The sequence below is a fragment of the Nylanderia fulva genome, unplaced genomic scaffold (genome assembly GCF_048542155.1).
Source record: "Nylanderia fulva isolate GAGA-0341 unplaced genomic scaffold, ASM4854215v1 Scaffold12, whole genome shotgun sequence".
In the NCBI taxonomy this organism is placed as follows: Eukaryota; Metazoa; Arthropoda; class Insecta; order Hymenoptera; family Formicidae; genus Nylanderia; species Nylanderia fulva.
The window spans coordinates 5,596,054-5,613,182 of record NW_028189409.1 but is presented as its reverse complement, the minus strand read 5'-3'; the positions used below and the strand labels follow the sequence as shown (position 1 = coordinate 5,613,182).

At 34.9% G+C, this 17,129-nt stretch overlaps 1 protein-coding gene across 4 annotated transcripts in view; it reads right to left on the bottom strand.

Moving 5' to 3' along the window:
- LOC114935272 (uncharacterized) overlaps window positions 1–17,129 on the bottom strand; it is a 58,402-nt gene that overhangs the window by 18,648 nt on the left and 22,625 nt on the right. The window contains exon 1 of one of the 4 annotated variants that reach the window (XM_029308046.2): window positions 954–1,658. The exons of the other annotated variants lie outside the window; for them this stretch is intronic. The gene's annotated coding sequence lies outside the window, so the exon portion shown is untranslated. Of the gene's footprint in view, window positions 1–953; window positions 1,659–17,129 lie in introns of those variants that run through there. 4 annotated transcript variants of the gene reach the window in all.

Sequence of the window (17,129 nt, the reverse complement as noted above, 5' to 3'; positions counted from 1 at the left end):
TTTTCTCGATATAACATATTCGCTAAAAGGAAAAAAAAATAAATTAAAATAAATTAAAATAAAGTATCAAAAGAATATCCGGTTCTGAAACTGCCTATAACTGACTTGATAAGAGAATAAAAGTATTTTTTCTCTCAGAATTTACTCTGAAAATCATGATGATCGTGGGACAATACCTATGATATTTATGAGTTTCATTAATATTTACCATAATAAAAATATTAATATCTATCACAATAAGATATATAAAATATATTTGATTAATTTTATTATGTACATATTAATATTTTTTATTGTGGTAAATATTAACTAAAGAAACTCTTATAAAATTCTTCCAATACCATATATTTTCCCACGATTACCATGACTTTCAGTTTAAATTCTAAGAGAAAATACTCGTCGTGTACTATTTTCTAAACGGTTATTACCAGGATTGAGTAAATTAATGATTTTTTAAAACTAAGTTTAGTTAAAGTTAGTTTATAAAATTAATTTAATTAAGTTAAAAGTTGCATGAACAAAAAATTAACTCAGTTAAAGTTAAGATTAAATTAACTGAAGTTAAATCAAAAGTTAATTTTCAAAAACATTATTTATATTAAATTAGAATTTTGTTTGTTAATTCCTTTAAAATTTATAACAGATAACAAAGAAATTTTGATTTTTATATAGAAATATATTTTTTGGTAATTACAATTAATGACAAATGAACATAAAAATGAATAATACTGTAATAAAAATGACACGTTTATAACTGATAAAAAAACAATAACGGTATTCAGAGATAGAAAAATTTAACCTAGGAAAAAAGTTACTAAGTTGAAGGTAAAAAAATTAGTAGTTGAAGTTAAAAATGAATACATTTTAAATGAGCTAAGCTAAGTTAAACGTTATTAACTTTTAAACTTTTTTTTTAACTAATTAACTAGTTATTACCCAACCCTGCTCATTACCTTCGATGGTCCTCTCGGAGGACCAAGCTGGTCCGCGATATGGTAAATCCACGGAGTCCTCGTGTAATCACTTCATCCGCGCTCACTCCGACTCAACTTCGTATCCTCGCGATTCATCTCGTATCCCGGTACGCAAACGACAGCCACGGATTTCCGACGGGAAGCCACCATCGTGATTCACCGTGATTCACGATGTGGACCGACGAATTCCTCGGCGTCCCACCGGGACCGGATTCGCCGAAAGATCAGTTCTTCATCTTGGCGGAATTTTTATTTATCGAACACACACAAAAAACTTGATATATCCCGCCTTCGATCAATCTCGCGCAGATTCGAGCGATACCAGATGGACCGATTAAATAATAGACCTCGAGACGGCTGATGATCGTTTCGCGAAAAGAGGTGGCACCGAATTCTTCCACAGCTCATCAACAAACACCTATACAGACATGACTCGGAAAAGTCATCTGTCATTTAATATCGTGCACGTGCATCATCGTCATTCCATGTAAACGATCCCTCAAACTTTGGTCCACTGATTCGCGACCGGCGAATACAGTTTCTTCTCGCGATTTCTCCCTTTAGATCGGACCAATTGAATTTTCCAGGTTCAAGGGCAGGTGAAACGTCAAACTCTCTTGCGACAGAGACGAGAAAATTGGACGGTCGGAATAGAGAAAACCGAACGGTTGAGGTTTAGCCGTGACGGACGTCGGGCTGGTACTGAACGGCTTAACCGGTATATACAACCACTGACCGTCATCATCGCAGCCATCACCGGTCTCTCCCTCTCGTTCTTTCTCTCTACTCCTGTTTTTCTTTCCCGCCTCTATCTCTTTCTCTCCTTCTCCCGCTCTTTCTCTTTCGCCGTCTCTTCTTCCGCGCCGTCCACACCGCTAACTATTATCGCCACTCGTCGTCACCACTCGACCTTCTTCCACAAACCTAGGGTATACATCTCTATATACGCGGCATCGCCCTCGGGGTGTACTCTCAAGGCAAGGTTACCGATTGAAAATCGAACGTCAAAATCGAACGCGCGCGCGATGGAATATCGAAGAATAAATACGAATGCGATCGATAACGGGAGGCTAACGGAGGAACAGATATAGCGGGACGTTCGATATCGCGAGATACATATATACGATTCCATCTAGGAAGAAGGAAGGGTGGCCAGGAGAGGCTCCTGCGTTAAACTTTCAGCTTCCGCTTCGCTACCGTTATATGCCACCGTTGTTGAAGGGAGAGAGGAATTGTTTTCGCTCTATTATAATAGTTGTGGAAGCCGCACCGATACCACATACGTATATACAGGGTGTTTCGAAAATTATGTTGGACACTTTAAGGGTTGGGTAATAACTAGTTCATTAGTTCAAAGTTGAAAAAAAGAAGTTCAGAAGTTAAAAACTTTTCATTTATTAGCTTATTGTTAGTTCATTTAAAATGTATTAATTTTTAGTTTCAACTAGTTATTTTTTACCTTAAACTTATTAACTTTTTTCCTAATTATTTTATCATTCATTTTTATGTTCATTTGTCATCAATTGTAATTACCAAAAAATATATTTCTATATAAAAGTCAAAACTTCTTTGTTATTTGTTATTATAAATTTTAAAAGAATTAAACAAAATTCTAATTAAATATAAATTAACTTTTAACTTCAGTTAATTTAATCTTAACTTAACTTTAACTGATTTAATTTTTTTGTCCATGGGACTTTTAATTTAACTAAATTAATTTTATGAGCAATTAACTTTAACTTAACTTAGTTTAAAAAAAAAGCATTAACTTACTCAACCCTGGGTATATAGTATTCTACGAGTCAAAAGAAGAAAAAAGTTCTTATAAACGTGGATCCAAAAATGTTTTCCCTCCGAGTTATAGTCCTCTTAAAGTTAAATAAAAAAAATCGACAAATATATGAAAGATTTTTTCTACGAAAAAATCTCCGAGGGCTAGAATACATTTTTCGATTTTTTAATTTAATTTTAAGGGGCTACAACTCGAAAAAAAAAACATATTTTGGACCCATGTTTATAAGAGACTTTGCTCTCATTTTGACTCCTAGAATACATCCTCAAAATCTCCGGCACAGTTTTAGAAACACCCTGTATACGATAGAGTCGCGTGACTGACTCGTTCACGCGAGTATTCACGTGTGGTTATTATTTTCTTCACAATGTGTCATTCTCCACTCTCGATATAAAATTAACGGATTAAGAGATTTATAATGAAGCAGGAATTAAGAGATTAATAACGATACAACGAGCGTTTGTGTAAGGCGCGATGTATATCTACACATCATCATCATCATCATCACAACCCATGTATACTGTTCTCGAAAACATTTATATTCTCGTTCGCAAGGCTTCAATTAAAATCTCAAGCGATCGTGGCACACTTGGCCCACCTCGAAAAAAAATTAATGCGTCCCAAAAAAAAAAGGACGTACACAATCCGGCGGCAGATTGGGAAGCGTGAGCCTGATTTCGGAAACGCGGACGTATATATACGAGGCACCGTTTTCTCCATCTCCCGAAGACCCCGTAGAAACTTGTGGTTGTGTGGCGTGGCACAAGAAACGAGAATGCGGCACGAGACGCGGCTAAAAGGCGACCGATGCGAGGAAGGAGAAAGAGAGAGAAAGAAAGAGAGAAATTCGAATTTACCGTGAGAGGAGAGAGAGAAGAAACGGTACACAGAGTAGATGAAGAAGAAATTGAGAAACTAAGTGAGCGCCATTACACACATACGTGGGATACGTCAATGAAGATTGTACGATAATTCGTCGTTAATCTGTCGCCTCGGATGAACGTGCGTAGTCACGTACGTCGGTAGCGTTATCCAAGCAGGCAAAAGGAGGAGGAAGAATATATCAGACTCCGTAAGAGTATGGGGTTCTCGAAAATTGCACCGCAATTTTATCAGAGAAATTATTTCAATGAGACAACTCACCATTTGCTTACTATTTGTATATCGAGCAGCAGTGATTATTGAAATTGAAATTATATAATATCATGAACACATGAATATATTAAGAAACATATGTTGCCTTTTTTGATACACATTTTTAGCCAATCATCTCTCATTAAACATGATTGATATATTTTTTATTTTATAAATGTATGCATATACATATATGTATGTGTATTTATAACATATGCACAGAGGAAATATTCTCGTAGAATTTATCCTGAAAATCATGCACTGAAAAAAATGACTAAATTAATACATATATTTTGTTCAATACTGCCAAATGAATCATTTATTTGGAACAAATAAATATTTATTTGTTTCGAAAAAAATTTTCTTGTATCAAATAAATATTTTTCATACCAAATCAATATTATTAGATTCAAATAAATGATTCATTTGGCAGTATTGAAATAAATACTTATTCGAATTAAATAAAATTTTTTTCAGTGTGGTAATCATGGGACACTATGGTAGAATTGGAAGAATTTTATTAGAGTTTGTTTGATTAATATTTACACCACAATAAAGAATATTAATATCCACAATAAAATATGTTTGATTAAATTTACTATGTATATATTAATATTTTTTATTGTGGAAAACATTAATCAAAGAAGCTCTTATAAAATTCTTCCAATACCATGCGTGATTTTCAGAATAAATTCTAAGAGAAAATTCTCTCCGTATATAATATATGTATATATAAATCAATGTATATAGAAATATAATTTATAATATAGATACATATACATATAATTACATAATTGTATAGAAATATAAATATACGTAGATACATAATTTGAAATAAAATTACGACAACCATGTTTATAACGAGAGAAATTAATGACTGGCTGAAAATGAATGTCGAAAAGCAATAAACGTGTCGGAATATAATCACGGAATATATCCATCGATTTATACCGCCACATTGTAAACGTTTACCGAAAAGGAGTATCCAAGTTGAACTTCCGTCAAAAAGGAGAACGGTGAAAATTTTTAGTGGCTGTTAATCCCCGAGTAACCCGTTCAGTACCCTCGATTACCCCGTCGATTACCTGCGTTGTGGCATAGACGGCATACCGAAGGAAATTCCATCGGCTAGCGCGAGATACGAACTGTCATCTTATCGGAACAATATCGCGTCGCGGGATTATCTCGCGTCTCTTCTTCTCTCCGACGTGTCTTATCGCCCAACGCACGATTCTCGCTACATAATCGCGTATATATCTACATCCCGAATAATAATCCGGCGTTTAACATCTTGTAACACCGCAAAACGCCGCTCGCTCGTACAAAGTCACGAGTTGTATTTTAACTCGGCGGTCCTGTTGGCGGTCGCCAACCGGTGTCTGACACCGGCACGAGCGGAAAGTTCAGGTCATGCGAACGTGTTAAACAAGTTTACGTGCTCCACGTGTTCCTTTTTTTTTTGTAACGCGTTTTACTACCGCGCTTTTGTATACAATACGTATGAGCGCGAGGAGCGCTTTTACGCTCTTTTTTTCAAGTACAATTTCAAGACCTTTTTGGGTCCCTCGATTAATCCCTTCCTCTTTTTATACACAATTGATGATAATAAACGACGAAAATGACGCGAAATATCGACAGGTGAGCGCGTTGTCCGCCGATTAATGAACCAATCGTAATTGTTTGAATTTCCGATCGGCCGATACCCGTTTGTAGGCTGATCCGCTCGTGTAAGCACGGAGGCAACACCAGTCGAGCGTAAGTACAGATTAGCGGTAACTCTCTCGGACGCGCGCCGCGCGGAGCAATAGCCGTGTCCCATTCAGGTAAAGGCCAGTTTACACGCGGTTTCTCCTCACCGTCGTGTGTATTCCAATCTGCAGGGTTGGGTAAGTTAATGATTTTTTTAAACTAAGTTAAGTTAAAGCTAGCTGCCTGTAAAATTAATTCAGTTCAGTTAAAAGTTGCTTGAACTATAAAAATTAACTCGGTTAAAGTTAAGTTAGAATTAAATTAACTCAAGTTAAATCGAAAGTTAATTTTTGAAAATTTTCTTTATATTAAATTGGAATTTTATTTGTCCATTCTTTTAAAATTTATAATAACAAATAATAAAGAAATTTTGATTTTTATATAGAAATATATTTTTTGGCCATTACAATTTATGACAAATGAATTAGCATAAAAAATTATATTTTTATATAAAAATGATACGTTTATTACTTATAAAAAAAAAACAATAATGGTATTCAGAGATAAAAAAATTTGACTTGGGAAAAAAGTTAAGTTTAAGGTGAAGAATAACTAGTGTGAAGTTAGAAGTTAAAAATTAATATATTTTAAATTAACTAAGTTAAGTTAAAAGTTAACTTTTTAATTTTTTTTAAACTTTTAACTAATTAACTAGTTATTACCCAATCATGGAAGAATCACAATAAAAGGGGAAAAAAGTGCGGAATTTGCATCTTCTTTTACAAGTCAAAAATATTGTGCTCTTTCTCACGTCACACATATCGTTTTTTGGTAAGATTTATAAATATTTTACATGCTGCAAAATTTATACCTACTCTAATGCAGTCACGCGAGATGGAAGAATTTTAATGAGATAGGGATCTGGAAAAAAAATATCTAGAATAAATTAAAATCCAATGATTTTTTCTGAATTAAAAAAACTGCAATTTTTAAAATTTTGATTTTGTATTACATATGCAATTTATTCATAAAAATAATAATGCAACAAAATTGTCTGGATTAAAACTATGCGAGAGGAATTTTGAGATGAGATAGTCTGAAAAAATCTAGAAAGATTATAATTCAACGATTTTTCCTGGATTAAAAAAACTACAATTTTCGAAATTTTGATTTTATATTACATAAGCAATTTATTCATAAAAAAAAAATCCTAGAAAATTTTCTGGATTAAAACTATGTGAGAGAAATAGCCATTTCCAGACGTGATTAATTTACCTCACTTCTAAGAGAGAGAAACAGGGAGGAAGGAGAAATGTACAAGCATAAGAGATTGGTTAATGATGGCATTATTAACTGAGGAGTAATTTCCGTAGTGAATCGATTGCAGTTCCAATGGGCCTAAATGACTGTAGCGGACTGCCGCTATGCCCTAAAGAAACGTTTTCGTCTCGATGGTAGTCATCAGTGCCAAAGAGCGTGTGTCGCGACACGAGACAGAGAAAGAGAGAGAGAGAGAAAATAGAAGAACGATCCGCTGCACGTGAAGCAAGACGGAACGATTAGGATGATTAATCCCTCTTCTATCGACTGACACACGAACCCGACACTCTCTAATGACACGCGGCCAACGCTAACTTTTAGTTCGCCTCTCAGCCCCTTCCTCTGAATAGAGTACCGTATAACTCGTAATTAGCGTCCGCGACTGAGACCCTTTTCGAATGCATTCAATCATATACGTATTACGCCTAACTACAGTAATCACGAGGAGAGATAACTGCAGAGAGAGAGAGAGAGAGAAGAAACATCGTATTCTCTTTTCGCGAAAAAAGATGACATTTCACGATAATTCCACGATATTAATACAGTATTCTTTTCGCGAATAAAAGGCTGGAGAAAATTTTTTTTCTCGTAAAAAAAAATCTCAGACAAGGTACAGCTACTTGAGATTAATTAAAGAGATAAGATTAATCCGAATTTTCGCACGATTGAACTTGTAACCTTTCCGGAAAGTTTCCACCTCCTTTCTCGATGAAAGTGTGTTTTTTATAGCGATCACGCGAAGTCGCGGAGAGGTAATCGATCGAAATTTCAATGAGCAGCCTCGTCAGGGCTTGTAAACCTGTCATTAATGCGGGGCGTGGAATCGGGAGGGACCATGCATCAATGTGTCCGAGTGTGATTATGGTCCCGGGGTAGCGAAAGCTGTGGGCGCTATCGCGGAATGGCATCTCGTTCTTATTATCATACGAGTGCGATAGAGAGCCAGGACGACGACGACGCTACTTATATACACGGGGCACGAATTCTTCAGGGATGCGTCCCCGTCTAATCGATCCCGAGTGATATACATATAATGAAGAGAACCGGTTGAAATCGCCCGTATATTAATCTCTCGCTCGTCATCTCGACGAGAAGGTATGGACGTTCGACGAGTTCGATGAGTGATGAGGAACACGTTCAAGGTGTCCAGCAGACTCGATGAAAAAAATTCCCCGACTTTTTCAGATTTTCCAACACTAGACATTTTTATTTTTTCCCTGAGTCTTTAGTATTTTTTTTTTTTCAAATATATATTTGCATATATCGCTATATGATGAATCATGAAATCTTTGATATTTTTGTCAGCAATGAAAAAATTCGAAAGTTAAAAAAACAAAAATTTCAATCAATTATACAATCTGCAGTACGATAATCGAAACAAACACATTGAAATAAAATAACACGACGATGGAAATATAAATTAACGAACACGCTGTAGATGAATCGATTTTTAACGACACGGAAAATTAGCGTGCTGGGAGTCAAGGAAAAGTTTATATTTATTTAATAAAAATTATTGAGACAAATGTAGAATAATGTGAAAAAATCTACATAAATAGTAAAATTTTCTGACTTTTTCCCTGACACTTCCAGATTTATAAAATTCCCTGACAATGCTCGGTTTTCCAGATTTCCCTGACCGCTAGACACCTTGGATGAGAAACATGTTTATCGCGGTGCTTTTTTTCTTTTCTTCTCAGGAATATCATCGATTTTTCTACGTATTTTCTTACGTGTTTTGATACGTTTAAAGAGGTAGAGATAGGTATATGAAAAAAAAGAAACTGACTCTCCGCAGACATGCAACGTTTGAATTAGCATATACCGTATAATATCGCGTTTAATATTCATTCAATCGATCGATGTTCTATCACAAAAGAGGGTGGGATCAACTATGCACATTTAGATCGTACGAGAATTTCTATGACAGACGAGAATCGAGGACGTTAGGATGACATACTACTTGTAATATAATAGAGGACTTTTTAATTTTTTTTTGCGCTCAACCCATGTCTAGACAGTCTTGATAGCCAGCTCGACAAGCAGGTCAAATCTTCCTAGGTGTAACATCATTAAATATAACTTGGGAGAAAATCAATTCGAAATTTTCGGATCAAATCTAGAATTGTCGAAAAATAAAATCCTGCACTCGTAATATCTTTTCGTGTTGTAAATAATTTTGTAATAACTTTTTGCAAAATCTATTATACTTATTTTTCTATCATTTCTCATTGAATTATTTATATAAAAATTACTGTTGCTTTATATATACAATTTATATAATATATGTATAAGTAATTAAATTATACATCTTATATAAGTGAAATATTATATTAAGCTTGCAAAATATTTTGCACGCAATTAAAAAGAAATAAATGATTTGAAATAATTTTGCTCATCCTTTTCTCCTCCTAATTGACGGAACTTGGAATGAAACGTGTAAATCCTTAAACCCAGTCCACCTTGGTAGTTGTGGAGGGCAAGGGGTTAATAAACTGTTAATACTATGACGCGAGGCGACGTGACACGGCGCCTTATCCACATCTCTATCGAATTACGGTTGGCGAGAAACTTTAATTATGGAATGGACTATCACTATATTAATACATACACACATATTTTCTTTTACGTGGTATACCACAAAAAATATTAAAATATGTCATTCTTGCAATTCCGAAATTATATATTGTCTTTCTTGCGGTATCAAAAGAAATGTCAATCGGTGGATAAATTCGATAATTTTCAGCAAAAAGTGAGATATAAATGTCTATATTTAAACATTTTATATTGATCAAATTGTAGGATAATATTGCCGAAAAAATATAAATATATATATATATACATTATAAATCTTTAATTTTTTTGATAAAGTAATGAGTAATAATTATTGCTGTTATATATACAGATATAAATAAATAAATATATATATATATTTAGAACAGCATAACGTATGTATTACTGTCTTAGCAAAAAAATGAGAGATAAACCGGCATAATATCGACATACTTAGCCCGAGATTTCCGATAAGGAATAGATTAGATCGACCAGTTGAAGGTGATAATCGTGCGACGGGAGCTTAAGGCTTAAAAGCCAATAATATAATCCGACCATTACTATTACTCCAAGTTGCGTCACTCGGAAAGTCGCCTCGAGTCGCCGCGCGATTCCTTCCGTGTTCGATCTTAATTAATCGCGGCACTTAATCGGAATAATTAATCGGACGCTTTCCACGGTTGTACACGCCCGACAGCAGTCGTCGTCGTCGTCGCGAAAGTCGATATTAGCAACTCGACTCTCGAGACTGCATAAGCTACCTTGGCAGGTGGAAACTGTGCCTGCTATGTGTATATACAGGGTGTTTCAGAACGGGCGGAAACGTTTTTAATGTCAGATTCTTGGTATCATTTGGAGATTTTTCCTTAATGTTGAGGAAGGCCATTTTTAGCAGTTCCCAATTTTTGCTATTATGTATCTTTATAACTAAGTCTTATATTAAAATTCTATTAAAGCAAACTCTACCGAAAATTAACTGAAGAATGTATGTAGTTCTGTTAATATTTTTAACTGCTTATAAGTCGAAAATTATTGGTGTCTCGACATTTTCGCCGAGGAAAAATCGTCTCGGAATAATACCAGGAATCTGTCATTAAAAACCTTTCAGTTCTGAAGCATCTTGTATACATATATAAAAAGTTTTTAATGTCAGATTTATGGTATCATTTGGAAATGATTTTTCCTTAGTGAAAATGTTGAGGAAGGCCATCATTTTTAGTATGTTTCCAATTTCTGCTATTATATACCTTTATAATTAATAAGCCTTATATTAAAATTCTATTAAAGCAAACTCTACCTAAAATTAACTGAAGAATGTATAGTTCTGTTAATATTTGATTTCCAAGTCTTAGTTTCCAAAAGAACCCTTTATTTTCAACTGCTTATAATTCGAAAATTACTGATGGTATCTCGACATTTTCGTTGAGGAAAAATCGTCTCCGAATGATACCAGGAATCTGTCATTAAAAACTTTTCCGCCAGTTCTGAAACACCCTGTACTCATATATGTATATACATACATACATATATGCGCCAGGAATATGAACGCGGTAAGTCGTTTACCGTTACCGTTAATCGATGTCTCCTGAGCATTTACGTTTTACTCTTACTAATCCTCAACGAAAGTCCGCGGAATCCACCGCGGACGGATATAAACGCTCGACCATGTCGGCAATTAAAGTCGCGGCTCGTTTTATCGCCGCCAAGTCGAGAGTCAGTATTTCGTGTTTTATATCAGAATATCGCGAAGATGCAGTATAATTATTGCCGTCGTAGCGCAGGATCTATGTCACAGGAGATTCGCGAGAGAAAGAGAAGAAAAAAAAATAAGAGACTATGTCCGAGCTTTTGGGCGGATCGTAAATCGCTTGAATCCGGCAAAGCGGATAACACGAATCCGCACTTCGCGCGCGACCGTCTCTCTTACAACACAATGTAAAGGCTGCATCTGGCTATTGTGACTCGATAATATATTGTAATCTATTCCGCAGGAGAAGAGACACGTAAGCCAAAACGTTATACAGCGTCTCGTACGAATAACACGGGGAGGAAGCCGATCGATTTTATCCGCAGGTCATCTCTTCTCCCAGAAGAGAGTTTTTATCCTCGAATAATCTCATGTTTATTGCGAGATTTGTAAGACGATGCTAACATTAGAAGACACGTTATTGATTGTAAAAATAACTTTGATAGGTATTAATCTCTTCCCCAGTGGTCGAGTCGGAGAATTAATTTTTTAAATTAATCCGTTCGAGCAATTTCATTCTGCTATTTACAGTGTTGATATAGTAAGTTACTTTTATCATTTTTAAGCAAAATAATTCACGATGCACGTAAAGACTTTAATTTTTGAGAATTTTTTTGGAAAAACTTTACAGCGAATCATTCCAAAATTTTTAGGCACCTGTTATTAAATATTTACAAGTATAACATTTTTTTATTAATGTTAAAGGTTCATCGATAATTGAAAGAATATATATATATATATATATATATTTTAAATTTATTTAATATAAATAAGCAGTATTGGTTGTGAAATATTTATTCTTTTAATTCTTTGACTAGCGATAATAAAGAATCTTAATCAGTAATTCATCGATAATGTCATAAATAATAAGAAAATTTTAAAAAGATTCCTCAAAAGCGACCTTCACGATCCATATTTTTGAATAAAAGAAATATTTGTGTATTTATAAATATTGAATAATAAACGCCTAAAAGTTTTGGAACAATCCGCTGTGCAGTTTTTACAAAAAAATTCTTTAAAAAAAAGCACCTTATTTTAGCTTTTTAAAGCAGGCGGCCCCCTTAATAGATTCTTCTCGACTTTAGAAGACCACACGTAGGGAAATGTTCTTTGAGGAGATATACAAGAGGTATATTTTGTCATGCGCCTAATGTCTTCCATTTCTCTTTTCGCATCCTACAATAGCTTTGAAAGTAAGAGGAAAATCGCAAGCGCGCGGACGCAACCCTATCTAATGCGAGCGTGGCGCGTGACGTTTTACCGCTAATTTGGAGAAAGTATAGACATAATAGTCGTCATTATCGACGCTGAATGGACACTCGGCCGGCATATGTATGTACATGCGGGACACGTGCGTCTTACGTTAATCGGCTTTCAACCGACACTCTGTGCACACACTTCATTAAGGCGTTCGCTCGCCATTAGTTGTCTCTAAACAATCCTGTCATTGTTAATCCCCGGGAAAATGTACGCAAGATTGATACGTAAAGAAAAGCTGATTGTTACAGCTGTATTTCACTCTAAAGATTGCGAAGAAGCCATAAAATTTCATCGAAAATTGCAATTTTTATATCTATACACATATATGGTATACAATATATATTTATAATCCACACAATTTCCTACATTCTCCTCGTTTGAGTAAAATATTAGAAATAATAAATATAAATTGTCAAATGTGTCAGGAGGAAAATTTTGTTAACATACAGGGTGCCCCAAAATTAATAGTAAACCTATATAATTAACTTAAATAATTAACTAGTTGAAACCCCTTATTTTCAGTCCCTTATAACTCGAAAATGATTGATGTCTCGATATTTTCGTCGAGGAAAAATCATCTCCAAATGATCCCAGGAATTTGCCATTAACAGGTTTCATTATACTAGTTCTGGGACACCCTGTATAAATAAAGTATCAAATTCCAAGACGTACGTGCGACTGCAATTTGCAACTCCATAATAGTAGAAAGATGCGCGACATCGAATATGGGACAATGGACATGTACGTGTGTATATACTTCGATACACATGTTTGTCGACTTTCGTTCTGGTTAGATGTAACGTTAATATGGGACTTCCTTCAGCCTTATACACGCTCGATGATTATGGAGGCAGTGAAAGTACCGAGGGAAGTCGCTCGCGATGCGACGATTCGCAAGTGCGTTAATAACCGAGAAGGCGCATACGTGTGTATGTAATTGTCGAGGCGCGCATTAATAAATGTGTAAATGCATTCTCGCAGTGAAAATTCGCTCGATTTCGCACGCGCGCACGGCAAAGAGAGGCGTAACGCCGTCAATTTTTCTCATCATCCGCACACAACCTCTTCTTCTTCGTGTCTTCTCCCTCGTTTTCGCGCGCCGATATATGACACACTTTCCGACATCGCTCCGAGGTCTTCTTCTTCTTCTTCAAAGTAATAAAGCTTTATACCGCGCGTATACATGTATAATTTTTTACGCGTATATTTCTCTCGCATATTTGGAAATTTTGTCGAGTAGTCGCCGGTTGTGTGTTGAATTTTTCTCACCCGAGAGAAAGCTCCACGGTACCTTGGTGAAACCTTTCGCGACCACACGCGGAACAACCTGACAACAACGTTGCAATTCATCCTTATTTTCACGTTTTGTGTGTCATATCACTGTCCGTTTCGTATGGCGGCGCATTATTCACACCGGCACAAAATCTCCCGGCACTTGTGTCTTGTGTGTCTCGCAGAATCGCCTACTGACCAGCGAATATATTATCCCGATAGACTCGTCTCTCTCGAATATGATTAATTTCATTATAGGTGAAAGAGTCCGAAATCGCAGTAGCGCTTCAGTAATTAATTTTAGATATAAATCACGATCATCAGATTCATCTCTGAAAGTGTAGAAAAATTGAAAAAAATGTACGATAAAACAAAAACGAACTAATCAATCTTGTTTTTTTCTTTTAAGCAATACATGAAATCGTACGTCTCTTGCAGACGTATATTTACGATCGAAGGGTTAAAGGAGCGTATACAAGTACGTCGCGCGTCGAAAAAGCATTCTATCCGCGATCCGAGATCTATCTCGTGTCATCTACCTAGACCTCACATATTTTCTTGCGCGTTGACGTAGCCGCTCTTCCCGCATTTAGATACACACGTCGTCGAGTGTGTATCGAGATCGAGGCCGATGGAAAAGTCGACGGATCTCTCTTAAGAAGGTCGATGGGTGAACGCCATGAAAAGACTCGGGAGTAAAGAAAGAAAGAAACGAAAGAGAGGAATTATAATCGCGCACACGTAAGAGGTAAACCGCGTAAAGGTGAGCCTCGGCAAACGCCGGATGGCCTCCTCGCGTGTATCGAATATTTTCGTCTTCACGACACGTCGCCAATTGCACCCCCTATATATAGATTACATATAATTTATATAATTATATATAATTTTATATACATTTATATATAATTTTATATATATATGAAATCGATAATATTATTCGAGTTGGTAGTAATTTCTATTATATTAATAATATCTACATTAATATAATAATACAAAAAATATCGAATATTAATTTAATTAATATTATATCAATAATAAGTCATTTCTACATAGAGAGAATTTTCTCTTAGAATTTACCCTGAGAATTATGGTAATCGTGGGACAGTACGGTAATATTGGAAGAATTTCTCTGATAAATATTTAACATGATACAAATATTAATAAATCTACCACAGTAATAAGATATAAAATATGTTCGATTAATTTTACTATGTACATATTAATTTTTTTATTGTGGTAAATATTAATCAGAGAGAAACTCTTATAAAATTTGTCCATTATTACCGTATTGTCCCACGATTACCATGATTTTCAGGGTAAATTCTAAGAGAAAATACCTTCCGTACATATTAATAATATACATATAATAATAAAGTATAATAATATTAAATAATATTATCGGTTATATACATACAATCAGGGTTGGGTAAGTTAATGATTTTTTTAAACTAAGTTAAGTTAAAGTTAGTCGCTTATAAAATTAATTTAGTTACCTAAGTTAAATGTTTGATGACAAATGAACATAAAACAATAAAAATTAATAATACTTTAATAATAATTTTAAAATAATACGTTTATAATTTGTAAAAAAACAATAATGATATTCAGAGATCAAAAAATTTAACTTAGGAAAAAAGTTAACAAGTTTAAGGTGAAAAATAACCAGTTGAAGTTAAGAATTAATACATTTTAAATAAACTAACAACTTGTTTTTAACTTTGAATTAATGAACTATATTTATTATCCAACCCTGCATATAATATATGTATATATATATGTGCACACTTGTGTAGGTCTTCGGGAGATATCGACATCAGGTGACACGTCGAGATTAGATCCTGAGTGCGCGATCCGTTTTGTCGCGATAGAAATCTCGCGTCGCCATTTAAAGCAGCTTGTCGCGTGTCGCGTTATATCCGTATTAAAATTGACGAGGAGAGATGAGGAAGAGGTAACGCTGAACACTATACAGTGATTACCGCAAAGGACTTATACGAGAGAGGACGGGTCTCGCATCTTAATAGCGATGAAAGCAACTTATTAGACTTGTCTCTCCGCGTGTTACGCCATACGAGACGATCTCTTCCTCGCGATCGAACACATCGTCGCGACTCGTCACTCCCGTTTTGAATCTCGCTTCGCGAGTCGACGGGCTACTTGCGCAGACAAGCGTAATTTCATTATTCGCACGGCTCTGCTCATTAGTCGCGGAAATAGTCGGACGAGCGTGCGAGCGATATTACGGATCGGCTCTCTAGATTTCGTTCGAATTGCGGGCGCGCACGCTTCATTCTTTCGTACATATATATATACGAAAGAGAGAAAATATTTACGGAAGACGAAGTTTGAGAAACCCACTTCTTTTTTCGGATATATCCCTTAAAAAAAAGAGAATTTTCGAAAGAACAATGGCAGGGTGTAACAATGGCGCAAATTTTCTAAAGTATCGAGCGTATGCGATTGTTCGCTCTCCGTGGGCTACGGCCGATCCCAATCTCCGATCGTGATCGTTTGCTACAGGGGATAAAAGTGACCTACTTTAACACCTCGACACGTATGTATCGTCTCGGCAACGCCGACGGATATGATTTCTCGTGGCAATGGGATGTCCCGTGTCATGTCCCGAGGAAAGTTTGCTATTTTGTGTCGATACACTCACACATTCTGTGCACCGAGTTATGTGTATATAATTTTGACGAATGTGAAACTTGTTTCATAAAAATTTGTTCAGCAATAAATAGTATTTTATGTAAAAATAATTATATATATAAAATAATATATAATATATATAATAATAATTATATATATTATATATAATTAGATACACACTGTATGTATGTACACGGAAAGAATTTTCTCTTAGAATTTACCCTGAAAATCATGGTAATAGTGGGACAATATGATATTTATAAGAGCTTCTCTGATTAAAATATTTACCACAAAATAAAAATAATATATCTACCACAATAAAATATAAAATATGTTCGATTAATTTACTATGTACATATTAATATTTTACCCAGCATGATTACTATGATTTTCAGGATAAATTCTAAGAGAAAATTCTCTCAGCGTGTATATCTATATATACAAATAATATTGCACTGTAATACGTATATATATGAAATAATAATATATTCGGATGATAATAATAATAATAATTTCTCGTGCGGAATGTCTAAAAATGTTAATTCTCCTTAAGAATGTAAAATCGCAAATTGCGAAGAAACACTTTTCTAACGATTATCCACGAGAAATGTAAATCCGACCGTTAATAAAATAGACCGTAATGGATAGACACTTATATTATTATTTGAAAGGGTTCATTAACATGAAGCGGAACGACGTATTACTACAGCTACTGATGCAGATGAATTTTCGCGGGAGA